Source organism: Meleagris gallopavo, chromosome 2 (genome assembly GCF_905368555.1).
Source record: "Meleagris gallopavo chromosome 2, MGAL_WU_HG_1.1, whole genome shotgun sequence".
In the NCBI taxonomy this organism is placed as follows: domain Eukaryota; kingdom Metazoa; phylum Chordata; class Aves; order Galliformes; family Phasianidae; genus Meleagris; species Meleagris gallopavo.
Window position 1 is genome coordinate 11,381,430 of NC_139405.1, and position 13,883 is coordinate 11,395,312.

Sequence of the window (13,883 nt, forward strand, 5' to 3'; positions counted from 1 at the left end):
TATGTGTGATGAACAATGGCTCTAACACAAGAGCTTTACAAATTTTAACTATACATGTATCTGAAAAGGCCTGAAATAAACACAGAATCCCAAACAGTTGCAAAGCTGAAGGTAGAAGTGTAGCAATTAAAGTACATGTGTTCCAAAAGATCTTGAGGAGAAGAAAATGACTTAATCCACAGCATTCAGAAGTAGTGTTCCAGTGCCCATCCAAAGGAATAAAATAAAGGATAGAGAAGAAATGAAACCTTTTTATCTCACACTAAAGAGACACAAATCACCCAGCAAGATGCCAGTGCACCTCTATTAGGCACGTTTCACAGAGAAGCAGGAAGGACATAGCTCTAATATTTACTCAGGACACAACTGCCTTACAACTTATGAGGCTTCCTAACAAGGTATAACATAAATGTTTTTTATTGTTTTATTTTCATACAACTTTAGGACAACATACACATGAATCTGGCAGTTCTGGAGAGGAAGTGCCACTCCATGAAAGAGGTCTGGAAAAAGCTCAGTTCAACCATGTGCTAAAGAGCAGCCCTGCTGCCAGTTTCTGAAGAACGTTTCTCTAAAAGCTGCTTCTATGGCAGCTACAGCTACAACTGTCCTCATACCTTGATCACCTGAGAAGCACCAAAAAAGAAATCTTTAAGATGTTTTATAGTTTCACAGCATTTCTTTAAAGCTTTCTAAAGCTATTTCATCCTTTCATTAAGATGCGTTAACAGATTTTAGCAAAGTTTCTTGAATAAGACTATTTTGGGGTGAGCAGTCATTTCACAGATTTAATACAAGATCTACACTTGGAGTATATTAACTGAGCTGAATTGCTGTTGGGAGGTTAAACATATTGCAGAAGATACTTTGTAAAGTGAAACAGCAGTAAAAAAAAGATGTTTTGTTGAGAAAATGCATTTTATTTCATAGTCGGAAGCATATTAAAGTATGTAGAGCGTATAAAGGTAAAGCTGGGATTTCATCCAGGATTGTTTCAATTTGAGATAACGAACGCAATTTCTTGGACATCATCTCAAACTGAAGGGGAGGGTGGGGGCAAGACAGCAAGACGTGAAAGAAACAAGACTGCTCTATAGCCACAATCTGACAGATCTGACAGGCACAGAGATCCTTCTAGCTAACAACCTGATCTACAGAAATACTGTCAAAGTCACCATGATGTGCTCCTGGATATACACAGATCACTCAAAAATTAATGCCTCATATTTGTTCCTAGGGAAACTACAGATATAAAGAGCATGAATAATAATTTAATACAGGAAATTCTCAGCTACAAAACACGATTTTTCAACTTAGTCACCACCATTAGCTGATTTGCACAAATGGATGATCAAGGCTCTCTTCACATCATGGTGTGACAGCTATGTGTGGTCACCTGGAACACTGCTTGTCTTTCACACTGCTGTCCCCACTGCTGACATGCACCAACCCCACCTTACCGTGCTCACATCTTCTGTTTGGTCTCCAGAAACATTCAGCAAACATCATGCATGTCAATGGAAGCATTTTTTTTTTTTTTTTTTTTTTTTTTTACATAAAGGAATTCAGTTCAACACCTTTGCTTAATACGTACTTCCATGTCAGACACTATTCTGTCAGACTGCCCCTCTGCTGCTGTATGTTGAACAGAAACAACACATAACGGAATATTGGTGGGAAGGTTCAATCCGTATTGCCATACCACCAAATTCAGCCTCTGATATCAATGGGTCACATAAAATAAGAGGCATTACTTTTGGAGCAGAACATACTTACATAGTAGACTCTCTGAATTTACGAACTATATATAGGAATATTAATGCATGTGTGTATATGAACATTTAAGCCAAAGAACAATACAAATGGCATCACCTAGCAGTCTATATTTTCTATAAAACTATGATTTCCTAAGGTTATTGCATCTCCAAAAATGCTGTAATTCCATATTTATCTCAGAGACATCATCCCTGCATTTTCAGGGTCACGCAGGTCATCTTTGAATTCCACTGTGACTGCAAAACTCTCAAGAGATGCACTCAAAAAGTTCTACATCTTCCCAGTAACGTCCTGATTTAAAAACACTACCTGTTTCCATGCAGAACAGATACACCTAAATTTAACTTCACTTCTACAGCTTCTAGAGAAGGGAAAGTTTTTAATGAAAGGCTTTTCATACCAGAATTCGCAAGTAAACCTACTGAAATATGTAATTGCTTTCTTTTGTAACCTTGCTTTCCATGGTTAGAGTTTGCTACAAGACAGCAAACACATGTAATGCACTAACTCACATGTTGTTAATTTTGAGGCAGGTGAAGCTCCTGCTCCCCTGCAAAAGGAGCCACTAAATGCAGTCCTCACTTCTTTTCACTATTTCAGCAGCGAAGCTCAAGTGCATAAGCTTTGAGTTCCAAGCTTAGTTGGCTTGAAACCCAACAAAGCTTAACAAACTTGGATATTCCAAGTTTTCCTTAAAGCGTTTAAATTCCAACTCTATCAGCCCTAAATGCATTATAAAGTGAAGGACAATATTGGGACAAAATCAGGAAGAATGTGTGATACTGTTGCTGAAGACCTCTAATAGTAGGTAAATGAAAACAATGACAGCTTTTCTTAAGAAAAATGCATTACAAATTGTAATATAAGAGGGTTTGTCACTTAGCACCACATGCGAAGTTGGTATTTAACCTTTTAAAGGGCTTATCTGCAATTCAGTAAAATCAGATATTTGCAAAGATAAAACACACACACAAAAAAAAGGACTTGAATTAACTGGAAAATTCTGTTTCTGACTGAGATAGCTACAGACCGTTCTTATCTTGTCTTCTGCCAGTCAGGAGCAATGAAGGATCCTAGTGGTTATGTGACAAATTCCCTTATCCCACAACTGCTCTGCAGTTTCAGTTCATTTGGAGAATTTTACCTCAAGGGCACTGTCTCTAAGCTTCACAGTTTAACAATCACTACACTTTACATCCATTTCCAATAGGTACGTTCAGTGAATTTCAAAAGTGGAGTTGTCATAGAGCAGAATGCCTGCTATCTAGTCGTATAAAACCCATTAAGACAACTTAGACTTAAGCTGCAGAGAGTATCAGCCTTCCAGAGGCAGTGAACTAATTCTTTTTTTTTTTTTTTCTACAGTGGAAAGTGTCTGTCTCTCACAAATAGACCACAGTTGAAAGTCAGTTTTGTTTCTTCACATTAGTGAAAAAGGGATGGAAAACACAGGGAGAAGGAGGGAAGCCAAGGAAATCCCTGTATCCAAACATTACTTAATCTGTATGTTTAGCTATTAGCTGGCAGCATAGGCACACATGTTTTCTATAGTATGCAATTTTCTGATATCTTTATTTTCCTTTGAAAAAATTGTTGCACTAGCAGCATGTGCCATCTTGAAAGTCCTCAAATTAATGATACCAAACTATGATTTCAATAGTTTTCTTCATACTGTAAAGTGGCTACTCTGTGACATGACAAGAAGTCTCTTTCTCTTTGCTTCCACAGCACAGGTATTCACAAGTTTACAAGCTTTTCCAGAAGTCACTTGCAGGTTCAAGCAGTTAACATCACTGGGACACCTCAGCTATGGAGTTATAGTGAAACAGTCAGCTACACAAAAATAAAATAAATCCCATGAAAGCTACATTCAGCAGGAATGCATATCAAAAGAAACCCTACTGGAAATCTCTGAGCAGTGTTACGTTATTAAGAGCTCGATTAATGTTTTATGCATGTATGATGTTATTCCGCACTGCTGGGACAAGTCTTTGTGCAGCAGAATTTCCTGTTGGAGATCTAAGGATTCTCTATCTGTAATAACACAAGTACAGTTTAAGACAGGTCAGAGAGAAGCTTTACTAACTATGATCACAGAATATAGAATAGTTCAGTTGGAAGGAACCTACAAGCATCCAATTCCAGCAGTCAAGTCACAATGAGAATACATACAGAGAGCACCTTATCCTCCCCTCCCCTGCCTCCCCTGTTCTCTGCCAACCAATTGCAGGGACACAGCTTATCTGTGTTTTCAGAAACAAAACAACAGCGAGGAGAAAATCATCCCACTGTCAGCAAGGCCAAGCATGCATGCATGGGAAGAAAGGTTCTGTATGTGCCTTATTAACTGCCACGCTATGGAGAGATGGCTTTTGGCGAAGCCTATGGGCACGCAGAACCACCTTCGCTCAGGAGCGGGGAGTTTGAAACCATCAGATGGAAAGTTTTTAGCTGGAAGGAACACTCTTTTTGTCAATATAAGTTTCTTAGGAAATCAAGGGAGAAAGGGAATTATCAGCAAGTCTTCCTTATTTCAGGTCAAGAGAAATTCATTGAGTAAATATGGAAGGAATAGAAAAGAGTGCTGTGTAGCTACACAAAGGAGTTGTCTTCTAAAATACAACCTCATTTAGCTTTCTTAAATTCATTTTATGGTTACCAACAGCACCATTTTATATTGTGATATAAGAACAGTCTCCCTAAGGAGATTTTGACTGCATTTCACTAATATTGCACTACAGCTCAAAGCAGAGACTGTCAAGAGAGTGCACTGGCACCAAACATACAACAAAATATAAAACAAATCTCACAAAAAACCTGAAAGGACAATAAGTTAGGTAACACATTCCATCTCAAATGCAGAAAGTATCAGTACAAACACTGAAGCACCAAATTTCCAAACCTGAGACAATCTTCCTTTGTTATGCCATCAGTTCACCAAAATGTGCCTGCAGTCTATTTTCCACAGTGTAAGTCAGATGAGTATTCAGCATAGCATGCAAAACATGTCTTATACAAAAGCATGCTCTTGAATATACTGAGAATATACTTCGTATACTGAGATCTCTAATTCTACATCTAATCTGTACAAATAGAACTGCTGCCAACAGACCGTTAATTAAAAACAGATACACCCTGAACACTTATTTTGATATAAATTGGCACTTATTTCATCCCACTTGCAGACATTAGAAAACAAATCAAGTGCAACTTGTTAACTGTACTCATAATTTAACCTACTGTAACGAAATCCATAGTAATGATGATTTGACAATATTAATTTAAAAATACTGCTTTGATAATAACTTTTTTTTTTTTTTTTCATTTCTTTATAGCACCAGTATTAGGAGGACATTCTTCACTCAGAGGGCAGTGAGGCCCTGGCACTGCAGCCCGGAGAAGCTGTGGCTGCCCCATCCCTGGAGATGCTCAAGGCCATGCTGGGTGGGGACTCAGTGGTTTAGAAAGGTTCCTGTCCAATCCAAATCACTCTGATTCTGTAACTCTATGACTCTACTCAAGATAACAGGGAAAATCCGTAGCAAGATCTAGGGCCTTCCTGCATTTTAACTTAAAAACAAACAAAAACTTCAGTACAATTACTTAAACTATGCTGATTTGATTTCTTAACCTCTCATGTATTCTTTCTAGCATATGTCTTCCTTACTCTCAGACATAGGGTAACAATAGCCATATTATAGCTTTGACCTCACACTTACTTACATAGAAAAATATTTATGTTGCAGATTACAATAGAAAATGCCCTCTTGCAACTGTTGAGATAGTGTGTTAACATATTTTTTTATACCAGTCAACCATGTTGTAATCTACCCTTTTAAAGGTGATAGACAAATCATGATGGGGCTTTCAGGGGTGCAGGGCTATAAGTTACAAATGAGTGAAGAGTGAAACAGAACATACACAGAGCAATACGCCCTGGGAGTGCTCACAGAAAACATCGTTTTAATCATCCTTAGAGAAACTGTCTTTCAGCACAGCACATTTAAAGCCATTCTTGAGAATCAGGACTCCTTGGAAGCAATCTTGAACCCTACTTATTTCACATTCCTTATCTTCTGCACTTATCAGAATATCAACAAAATCTAATGACCTGTAAAAAGCTGTGAAGTCTGTAATGTTTATCTGCTAGACAAGAAAGCAAGAGGCATGACACAACAGGCAACATCAGTGTTGAACTTTTTCATGTTCTTAATAAATGGTTAAAAAGCATGCATAAAATGACATGACCACAGTAGTGTCATTTATTGCTGGGTAAGTATACGCTGTACTATAGTAAAAAGTGTGATGTGTGCAGCAAAAGCACAGGCTGCCGCCACATACATGCCACGATGGTGCCTGCAACATGTGTCAGGTAGGAAAGAGACAGTGCAGACAGTGCCAAGCACAGAGCTTGCAGTATAAACGCAGATTTGTATGCCTGGCAGAAAAGCAGTGCATGTGGTTAGACAGGGTGTTGCCACAGGAAAGCCCAAAGGAGATGTCAATATTTTGAGGTACCTGCAGCTCCAGGGCACAGCATGAGGGCCTATTTCAACCCACAAAGTCATTGGAAAAAGCAGTTGTCAAAATCAGGAAAAAGGACCAACATTTCAAGATCTCTCTTGATGATGGGAAAGATTATTAAAAAAAAAAAAAAAGCTTCTGATTTAAATCTGCCTGACCCAACAGATCTGCATATTCTCTGTAAAAACACTTCTCTTGTTCTAGCTTATTAGTTTGTGTTTGTTCTAGTGAAAAGAGGATCAGAGACTGCAAGCCACTTTCAGCACTTTGGCATATTTGCCACATTGGGAAGCTGTGGCTGTTCTGCCTCAAGGCCCTGGCTGACTCTAGGTCCCTTTTTAAACAGCCATTTTCATTTTCAACACATTAAAATTGGAGGATCTGAATCAATAGCTAGAGCTCACAATGGATGCAGAGCAGCTGTAGTTCTTAACAAGGCCTGAGCCTCACGGGCTCCAAAATGAGCAGCTGCAGGGTGAGAAGCAGCAGGGAAGGGAAAGCACTGCCAACGAAAACCACGATGTCACAGGCTCTCTCCAGTGAACGTACAAGAGGAAGGTAGCATTTTAAGCAATGCTTTGTTTGTTGTTTTTTGTATTTTCTTTTCTGATGGATTCATATATATATATATACACACACACACACACACACACAGTAGAAAGGAATCATCACATTTAATCTTAAAGTAATCCTCTTTAAGCTTAAAGCGCTTACATCTCTGCAAGCACTGTTCTGCCTGCATCACAAAGGACAAGAGGGGAGAGAACAACGTGAGAAGAGCTGTTTTCAGCAGAGAACTCATCAGACAAGTATCAATGCCCACTTCCTGGCAGCTGTCGGTTACAGAGCTTCTAAGCACAATTTTGAACAACTGCGGAGAGTCAAGTGAAGGCACAACCCCATATTTACCTACACTGGCAGTAAATTGAAAAAACACTCTGAACTATTGGCTTTAGCCTTCAAGACTACAAGGTGAAGCACCGTACTTTCAGTAGCATATCCTCTGCTGAGCCCCAGAGCTTACAAGTAGGAGAGGGGGAAAAAACAAAACAGATCTTTACATTCTCTTTCATGCCAAGGAGATTACAGCAAACATTAAGCAGCATAGCTCTAGCAGTTGTGCATCCATACAAAGCAGTCAAGTGCAGTAACAGCACTTTCAAGCACTTTATGCTGTCCTGTTTGCTCAAGAAAGCTCATCTACCTATGACACAAACTCCAATTCTCCTTTGTAAGGATCAGAGGCAACCAGGTTATCTTAAATTAGGAATGGGGTAAATTAAAATAATTCTAGTTCAACACCTATACTCTTCACAGCACTGTATAAAGCACACAGGAAATCACAAAAGAGCAGCTATCCTACATGAGAGCGGGTGAGTAAATAATCTTTTCTCCCATTGAGCTAAAAGTTGACATTACAATTCAGTCCTCTTCTCATCTTCCCCCCACCAATATTTCTTAGCTCTAGATTTTTAAGCCAGTGTACAATTGCTCTTCTAAATAACATCTCTATACTCTGCCAACACACTATTGTTACTGCCAATAAACACACCAATTTAGAAAGGGGCTGATTATGTAGTTCTGTGTAGGACAATATAATAATATATCTCGACAGGAATAATCATTGTTATCTATATTTGACAAGTGCAGCATCCAAACTTGAAAATGAACCAGCCTCTTAAAGAATAAAGCTTTTGCCAACAAAAAAAGACATGCTCTCCAGAACCTAAATCCTAGCTAGAAGGAAAGCAGAACACCTGTGTAGGCACACCAGCTAATGAGCATTAGTACTTGGGTCCAAGGCCTACTGAAGTCAATGGGAACTTAATAATTGACTTCAGTGGACTTGGGAGCATGCCCTTCAAAGCACATATTAGCCAATAAACACTACAGTTTGCTTCTGAAAACTTTGTAAAGAAAATTCTAATTGAATACGTATGACATTTTTGTTTTGTTTTACAGAAATCAAAATCTAGGCAGCTGTTGCAGCTGTTGGATTGGGATCGAGATTTGAACTTTCTCTCTTTATGAGGAGCTCATAAAAAAGCCCAGCCCAGTGAACACTCACCTGCCATGGCAAAGTACCACTTGGGATTACCTAGGCAACCAAAGATGCTGATCCCAGTCTCAGCAGCTCTGGCAACCCTCATGAGCTGATGGCCACGCACAGCAGTACTCTGCGTGGTTCCTTTTCCCAATAAGCTGCTCCCTCCCTCATGCTGGGATCTAGAGCAAACAGGGTCAGTACACTTATCTTCAAAGGGCAACGCTATCCCTGGCAACTGTACTTCACACCACTGCATTGTTAAAAAAGTACACACAACAAGATCTTTTTTGGATTTTCTCTTCTAAAGTGTTTTCTCATTTTTGAAAGAGTACATTAATTTACTTATGGCTAAACATAACAGTTATGGATGTCTGTAATCCCTACTGGCTTTAGGAATTATGTACATCCTTAAACAGTTGTCTGTGCTTTTTAGGCTGCAGATGTGCATATTTAACGAAGGGTACACAGAAGGGCACATCTGCTCTTCTGTCATTCTGCACCGAAGTCAACTTGTTATATCCGATCGAACATCATGTTCTCTTCCAAGCCAGGTTGGGGGCCGGGGAGGTAGGAATACTGCTGACAGGTTAGTTTATAGCCATGTTTATTGGACATATGCCCCTTAATCACACAAACCATAAACAGATGATGTATACAGTACTTCTGACAGTAACAAACATCCCTGGGCTGTTCCACATTGCCAGCAGCATCCACCACATACCAACAAAGTCTGAGCATCCCCCAAAACACCTCATGCTCCAGCTGCTCTCAGCAACACACGGTTATCTGGAAAAAATAAAACTCCCTATGAGTTGAATTCAGCTTTGTACAGTCACCGGCTGGTGAGCTATCTCAACAAGTGTGAGCTGCTCTTGTCTCCATAGTGGTCTGATCAAACATCAGGTCTTGTCTTCTATTTGTATAATATTTAAAAGCAAAAGTGATCTAAAACAACAAGAGTTCTTACTAATGAATAAAGATGAATAAAAATGGTATTCTTCCATCATTTTAGCTGTGATTAGTAACTAGGGAGTGCTGTCAGTTCAAATCTCTTGATTCGCATAAAACATTAGACTCCTTTTAAAAAAAAAAATGGAGTGAGAAAATAGAACCTCAACTATAATACAAAGGCTGCTCTATAAGTAATGCCTCCTGTTTTATTATGTCAGTCCATGGTATCAGAGACAGATGGTGGTACGGCAGTAGAAGTTAAGCCGTCCCACCAATACTCCATTACATTTTGTTTCTGTGCAACAGATGGCAGAAGAGAGGCAGTCTGACATTTATCAACACTTGCTGTATGTTTATGGAGATCAACCAGTGGATGTGAGCATAGCAAGCCAGTGGCTAGTATGTTTCAGCAGCAGCAGCGAAAGACAAGACACTTTCTGGACAGCTATGAGGATTTATATATTTTTTTTAATACAAGTGTAGTATGCAAGCTAGCATTCTTGTGAAAACACTAAGCTAATAGCAGTGACTACAGAGAACAATAGTGTTTTGCAGCTGAGAACTTGTTCTATCAAATGGTGCTCCTGTGTACATGTTGTAGTTTCCAAAAATATAACTAAGAGGCATTTTTTGCAAAGCAACACGCATATTTTGTATCTAGACTTCCATTCTTTGTTCATCCATATTTGTCACCTGTTCTATTTTTAACATGGAATAACGTTGAAAAAAAGGAAATCTTGCCTTAATTTGCAGGAGCTGCTTACAGCTGAATGCAGACCTCAGCAACTCAGTTCAAACAAGAGGCCAAATTGGCTGGAATGGAAAGCTTAGAACTCACTTGTGGGGCCCAAGCCAAATGATACTTCAGCACCAACTTCAAAATATCCCTGAATTATTTAAGGGAACATTACTCAGTCTTACCCCACAGCTCAAACACTCTCAGAAGAAGAAGAATATGACCTCAGCACAGAATAACATTAATACTTTACCCACACAAGGTCCTCCTATCAGGTACCATAAGCTTAAATAAATTTCAATACAATCCTCATAAGTGTTGACAGAAGAGAATTTGAAAAATGACACTTAAATATGATAATTTTAGGAATCATATCTCCATATGATCAATGTTGGACTTCCTGCCACAAAATTCAATAACATTTTCTTAAACATTTCAGTGAACTCTCTGATGTGACCTCTGTGGCTTAAAATGTTAATAATGTCTATACCTTACAGATTAAATGAAAATATTAACTTTTCTGGGTTTGTTTGTTTGGTTTTTTTTATATTTTGTTTTTCTGGGAGGGGGTGGGGGGTGAGCAAGGGAGAGGTTAAAAAGGTTTACAACACCCTTTCTATAAAAGATGAAGCAATTAAAAGTAACCCAAACCAGGACATACTTTTTACTCTACTTTGCTCACAGGAATTTAAAGAAAAATGAAAACTAATAGTTTTCATATAGAGGTATGCACCAAGCATATTTACGTATGCCTCTAGGAAAGTAACTTTCAAATACTATCTGAATTGATTTTTGTTTTGAATTCTAGATGTATACAGATATAGGTTTGTTTATATGTATATACACAAAAAAAGTATGCAATATATATAATTTACACACACAAATATAAAATTCACGTGGAAAAAATAGCCTTAAGTCTTCCAGAACATATTTTTCAGGTAAGCTTAAAGTCTAATGCTGCACTCTAGCTGCCCTTTTTTGAGGGGCTGGATGTAGAAGCCAGTCACTTTGGGGTAATATTCACACACTGAGCAGGAAACATCTTTATGGAGGATTATTCCAAGGTTCTGCAATGCAGAATGCAACAAATGACCATCACAAACCTCCTCACTTCATCATCCTTATGGAAAGATGTTGCCCTTAACATACTTCTGCCAGTTTAAAACAACACTACCCACATAAATATAATTAACTGTCTACATTAAAGTTAAGTGAAAATGTACTGTAACAAAGATGGAAACCTAACAGCTGTTGCACTTGTTTTTAATTTCTCAAAGCACCTATTTTAGGTAGTATTGTTATAAGACAAACCACACAAGAGTTTTTATGTAGTCTAGGCTAGAAAAGTACAGACAACTGAAGAGACATTTGCCCTTTTGTCTCCACACATAATAAAGTTTTCACATAAAAATAATATCTCCAAACTTTCTGGCGCTATTCATTCAGGAAAATACGCACACATGTATAGTGGCACTTTAGGCTACAGTCAAAGGGAATCACATGCATATGAATGTCCATCACAGGGAATCAAAGCCACAGATTTTTAGGTTTTTCATAATCAAGAGTCATATCAAACTCAAGGTGAAAGAGTCCTCTGAGAACCTTGCAGTTTTAGAGCTGAGATGAATACAAATTTCAGCTAGTAGCTCATGAATCACATCCCTGAAGAACACTGAGAATTTCTATCCATGATTCTTCATCGAAGCTGCCAACAGGGTGAATTAATTCATGCAGCTGAACCTTCGTGGACTTCTGTTCATCAGTTCTTGAACAGTATCTATACTTCTTCCTATTCAACACTCTGCTCCCTAGAGTTTTAAGATGCTTTGGGGGGAAAAAAAAAAATAAAACCAAGCCATGTAAACCTTTGTTAAATGCATTTCATTTTCTATAAAGACTCTTTTCTTCCAAGCTCACTCTGAAATAAAAAAAATTCTCCTGTGAGCAGGTTCCAGAAAGGAACAAACTCAACAAAAGCAACTGTATAAACAACATTAAAATCTTCTTGTAAGCATAGCTGGAAACAACCAACAGAAACTAACATAAATCACATCAAATAAAACAAATAGAAGTTTAGGAGGAAAAGGTGCTTAGTTCCATTTTATTCACCTTTGTGGATTAAAAAAAACTAAAGAAAATAATTGACAGGATTTGCTCTGATCTGACTTAAAGTGCTTTGCTTATTCTTATTTTTTCAAAGAGCTATAAAGGGACACAGAGAGAAAAGCTCTTAACGTGCGATCTTGCTTATCCAATACAATTTTATTAAATTCATAGTGCATAACTGAAAGAAGCTCATTATCAACAGCTGATTGGGTTTTAAAGCAGTGGATAATCAGTTGGGTAAATTACCATTTATTGTCTCTAGGACTTACATACTCTGGGAACACAAGCTCACCAGTGACTGACTGGGGTATTATACTCCTGCTTAACTGCTTCAACAAAGAGACTCTCCCTGGTGTTGTACAGGGCAGAGCTACGGACCTTGAAGAAAGTAAATGAGTATCGACTGGAAGTGATAGAGATGACATGTCTCAGGAGGATCCCTGATGTTAGCAGAAGAAAGAAACTGAGAAGTAATGACACCAAAAGCATGCTGCGAATAAAAAACAGCTGCATACTGCCACGAGAGAACTGAAAATGGTGCTGAGCAGGGGGTACCTGTATACCACCTTTCATTAAAAAAAGGGTAAGAAAAGAGTTCTCTCTATAAAACCACTCCTGTTAGGCACAGCAGGAACATATCCATATAGCATTAAAAATAAAAGCATCAAATACAACTTCTGTGACAAATTTGATCTAGGCTTGTAACTATTAAAAAACCAGTGGCATATTTCAGAACAATAGCTGAGAAATGCCAAAAGAAACCATTTTTCACACCTACTAAATTTCCAGAGAAGATTAGTTGTTAATGGAAGTGTTTTATTGTGGACTTTAAAACCTTCTAGCAAAATTTAAAAAGAAACAACATTATATTCCTAAAAATATTTTAACTGTTCATTACCATTATTTTCAGATGCATTTAGATTTCTCAATCTGTTTCACACTTGCCTATGACATAACTTCTGACTAGGTAACAACCACTTTATGGATTTGGTCACAAGATTTGGTGCTAATCCTTCTTGCAGAATGAACACAAGCCTGTTAACATCAATACCTAACATCAATATCTAAAGAGCAAGGTCTTAATAATTTCATATTTAACAGATCGAGTACTTTCTCTGCATGTTACTTCAGAATCAGTAGAGGAGCTTCTACAGAAATATATTAGTGTTGAATAGTTGTGGAAATACAGATTGCATGAGCTTGTATGATTTTATTACCAATAGTCCAATGGACAGAATTTAAAGAGAAACACAAGATGCTATAGCATTTAGATCTCTTTTGTTGTTCTCTCTTCTTTCAGTATACAGTATCAAAATAGAAAAATTAGAGAGGGAAGAAAAATAGTAGCTTATATTATTTACCACTCTTTCAAGAAAAAAGAGAACAAAAAAATCAATAGTAATTAGTTAACATCTGAATGGTGTTTGTTTCCTTCGAACCTAGTAGTACCTAGAAGTACCTAGTAGTACCAAGAAGTAGGTAACAAAGAATAACATTTCATTTGACTGATAATTATTTTTTTGATTAATCATCATATTTTTAATTGAATAATGCATACGAATATAAAATAGTTCCAGCTATATTTATTTGCCAAATATTTGGTATATATTATAATGATATATGATATAATACATCATATCATATTATATCATTCCTAGAAAGAACGAATGCAACGTAATTTTTAAGGGTATCTTGGGAACTAAAGGTTAGAAAACAGAATCCACAAAGATGCAATGATTTAGG